The following is a 4133-nucleotide window of genomic DNA, read 5'->3' as shown; positions in this document are numbered from 1 at the left end:
CATGCCAAATATTTTATCAGAAACATATTTTACTGCACCGTATGGCTGTAATTGGAGTTTGTGAACAGGAAGTGGGTGTTATTTCCTGTTGTTGTTTCCTGTGTTGAGAAAATGGACACTGTAAAAACTAGACTTATCAAATATAAACCAATAATCTGTTACTGCATTGCCTATATCCCGCCCAAAATGTGTTTTTGTAACGTTGAACTGTTACTTATACAAGATTTTTTGTTGCCAGCCTGATGCAATGTTACTTTTTGTGTAAATACGGACATTGTCTTGCATTGCCTAACTAAAGTCTGGCTGCACCACATATACGTTTTGAGATAGGACAAAAAAAACTCTTGGGGGATTGCATTTCTTCAAACCAATCACAATCATCTTGGGCGGCGCTAAGTTTGTTAATTCCAGACGCTTAAACGGTGGCTCTGCAAAAATAGTCTAGGGAATGAACTTCTTTTGGTGGAAAATTTGCACTCTGCAAAAGAAAATGCCAAATACAATATTAAGTGAAGTTCAATGTTCACACAATACAGCTAACTTCAGCTATTTAAATTAGCTGGATTCATGGTTAAGCGTCATTTGCTCATACCAGTGTATCGCTGTGTGTACTTTGTCCATAGCAATCCCACCAATACCTTCTGGTTAATCTTTAAAGTCTCCTCAGACATAACTGTAGTAATCGATCAATCCTATAGTAAAGGGGTCTTTTTAACGTTTTGTTTAGGCCAAGGACCCCTAACCTGAAAGAGAGACAAGCAGAGACCCCCTACTACAACTGTATATTGTATAAAATTGAGTTGCATAATAAACCGAGCCGACAGTAACATGTAGGCTGGCCTAAAGCCTATACACACTCTTTTTTTTCTTGTGCCCTACAATACCAAGCTACTATTTACATAGTCATATATCCTTATGTTTTAAGGTCAAACATACTTGAGAAGGCACAGTGAATCCATAAACCTACCTGTGTCATAAAGCGTATCTTTATGTTTTTGACGTTTTCTTTTATATCTTTACTAATAGTATGTTGAATTCATGCTAATATATATATATATATATATATTATATAGTATATTTTTTTTTTAGACATTTTTTATGTTTTGGTGAGAAAAGTATTTAAAAAAATAACACTGAGGACCCTCTACGCGTTGCGGACCCTCTGTTGAAGATTTCCGCTATAGTAGATGGAGTAGTCAATATGTATTTAATAGGTGTGTAATTTGACAACATAAGTGCAAAATCTGTTAACAAAAAAGGTTATATTGACCTGATTTGTAATCTACAGTATCAATTACAACAAGTTAACTTGAATTGAACATCAGAGGCCATGGGCCTTTCCCATTTCTCAGTTTGGGCATTCACAATTCCTCCCCTCAATTCTCCTCTTGCGTCCTAGTCCCCCCCCCCCCCCACAGGACATTCGAGTCAAGGAAGAGCCCCGAGGAGAGAGGAGTTGAGGCAAGAGCCATTTAACAAACATGAGACATCTCTGCCTCCGAACAGTCATTAAAAGCAACGTCAATTAAATACACTGTTAAACTTTTTATTGTATTTTTGCGGTAACTTACTGGCAACGTGTTGCCAGTAAGTTACTGTAACTACGCGATTACAGTATCATAACTGTAATTGCTTTTTACAGTATAAAAACCCTTACAGTAACTTACTGGCAACACGTTGCCAGTAAGTTACTGTAACTCCCCGATTACAGTAAGTTACTGGCAACACGTTGCCAGTAAGTTACTGTAACTACGCGATTACAGTATCATAACTGTAATTGCTTTTTACAGTATAAAAACCCTTGCCAGTAAGTTACTGTAACTACCCGATTACAGTATCATAACCGTAAATGTTTTTTACAGTATAATACCCTTACTGTAACTTAGTTTTACAGTATTAGAATACCCTTACTGTACCTTAGTTTTACAGTAGTAAAAATAACCTTACTGTACCTTAGTTTTACAGTAATATAATACCTTTACTGTATCTTAGTTTTACAGTAGAAAAAGTACCCTTACTGTAACTTAGTTTTACTGTATAATACCCTTACAGTAATCATATTATAATTACAATTTGCTAAATAATACTGAAATTGTCTTGCTGTATTATAGTTTTATTGTAATTGTGGTTCACAATGTTTTACACTATTTGGCATTGGCTGTACAAACAATTTTAAATATTTTACATAAATTCTATTGAATTTAATAAATTCCAAATAATTGACTTTAGCCCATGTACAAAAGTAATACATTTTTATTTTCAGGTAAAAACATCAGGAACAAGATATTTTTTAACTCTGAAAGTGCAAAAGAACAGAAAATTGACATACAAGTGATACTAAAACAATGTCTAAATATGCGCCAAAACACTGGGCAGCATTCAGAGGCGGATACATGTCTGAACAACGTAGTTACCATTTGAATTGACTCTCAAAACGAATTGAACATTTTAACTCCCGCTGAAAACTAAATAACCTGTATTTGCAAATGTATAAAAAATGTGGTGTGGTTGTTACCACAAAGCTGAAGTTGTTGGGCTTTGGAAGGAGGAACAGTCTGCTAGAAGGATTTGTGAAGGCCGGACCCATGGTACTGTTGCTTGCTGATCCACATCTTCTGGAAGGTGGACAGAGAGGCGAAGATGGAGCCTCCAATCCAGAGATGCTCTGGTGGGGGGGTCCATACTGGACTGTATGAGAAGCAGAGAAATGATCATGAGTTTCTCTCATCTAAACTGTTAACAAACTTAAAACTTGTGCATAAACAGAATATGACAGTATACAAAATAAGTCACCAGTAGTGAAGTCCCCAGATAATTCAAAGGTTCTTTCTACTTTCTTTTGCTGTCTGTCGATGGGTTTGGTGATGATGATTTTGGAGCCGTTTCACAAAACTGATCTAACTAAGGAACTTCCTCTTTAAGTAAAAGGTTAATCTCTGTTAGGATCCTTTCCAAAGGGTGTCAGAAACTTAAAATAATATGTTGACACCATCAGTGGCAAAAACAGAACTTTTAGTGGACGAAACTGACGACGCACATTTGCCCTATATGATTACATTAGAACCCGGTTTGAAAGCTGCAGGTCACAGTGTTCTCGCTCAGTCCTGGACCAACTTCAAAGATTGTTATTCTTATCAGTCACTTATACAAAAAAACATAAGAAAACTTTAACTAAAATTAAAACAACACTTTGTAGCTTTTGCTGCATAACTGTGACCTCTACTTACACAAGTGGTAAATTCAGGATGATTTAGTTGTGTCATTGTTGGAGCAGGAAGGGTACGTAGCCGCACCACTTCATTGTACTGTGTAATCATTTTTCTGATGTTAACTATTTTACATCACACAAGAAAATGCTTACCTAGTTTGATGTCATCCACTCAAATTCGGTGAGCTGTTGGAGGAAGGTGGTGACTCTGGAGCACATACTCGTCACCTTTCTTTGGACGACTCTTCCCGTCTTGTAGCTTGTACCCACAGTAGCAGTGCACTTGGTGCCCTCATCTGGGTTGATCCTTAAGAAGAATCTTAAAAGAAAAACAGGTTTAAGATTTTCATAATCAAGAGCAGTCATCTTTAAATACAGCCCTTTATTCACACACACACACACACACACACACTCACACTCACTCACACACACACACACACACACACACACACACACACACGTATGTGTTTGTGGTTCCTGTTTAAAGGAAGTGGGACATTGCTCATTTCCACAAGAAAACCTATAGTTTGCCGTTAGTGATGTTTTTTCACATGTCTACAGAATATTTCTAATTCTTGAGTACACAGGTTGCAAAACGTATACCTGTACATACTTTTTGTTGTATGAGGATAGATTGTTGAAAGGGATCATGTGCTCCTGTGGGTCATGGGGTCAGACCTTCTTCCAGCTTTCTTCTTCCTCCCATCTCTCTCAGTTGTTCCAGTCACTGGTTGTTGTTCTACATTTGAAATGATGAAAAATTATTTTTTAAAGTGCATGCATGGGGTTATAAATACAATTACAACAAGATAAAAAAATGCATGCATTAGTATGCAGGTAACCAGTATAATGTAGGTAACTCTTATATTGTTAGAATAACACAGAATGTTATGTGATGTATTAAAAGTTAATCACTATGTCATTA

At 36.5% G+C, this 4133-nt stretch overlaps 1 long non-coding RNA gene across 1 annotated transcript; it reads right to left on the bottom strand.

Annotated features, from left to right (window-relative positions):
* Nucleotides 1–2127: 2127 nt before the first annotated feature.
* LOC116678948 (uncharacterized) lies at nucleotides 2128–3929 on the bottom strand. The gene is made up of 3 exons (XR_004329416.1): nucleotides 3822–3929; nucleotides 3362–3527; nucleotides 2128–2688 (listed from the first exon to the last, which is right to left on the bottom strand). It is a non-coding gene; the product is annotated as an uncharacterized LOC116678948 (long non-coding RNA).
* Between the last annotated feature and the right edge of the window lie 204 nt (nucleotides 3930–4133).

The sequence above is a fragment of the Etheostoma spectabile genome, unplaced genomic scaffold, assembly GCF_008692095.1.
Source record: "Etheostoma spectabile isolate EspeVRDwgs_2016 unplaced genomic scaffold, UIUC_Espe_1.0 scaffold00008837, whole genome shotgun sequence".
Taxonomy (NCBI): domain Eukaryota; kingdom Metazoa; phylum Chordata; class Actinopteri; order Perciformes; family Percidae; genus Etheostoma; species Etheostoma spectabile.
The sequence above is the reverse complement of the archived record's forward strand: the minus strand, read 5'-3'. Positions and strand labels throughout refer to the sequence as shown.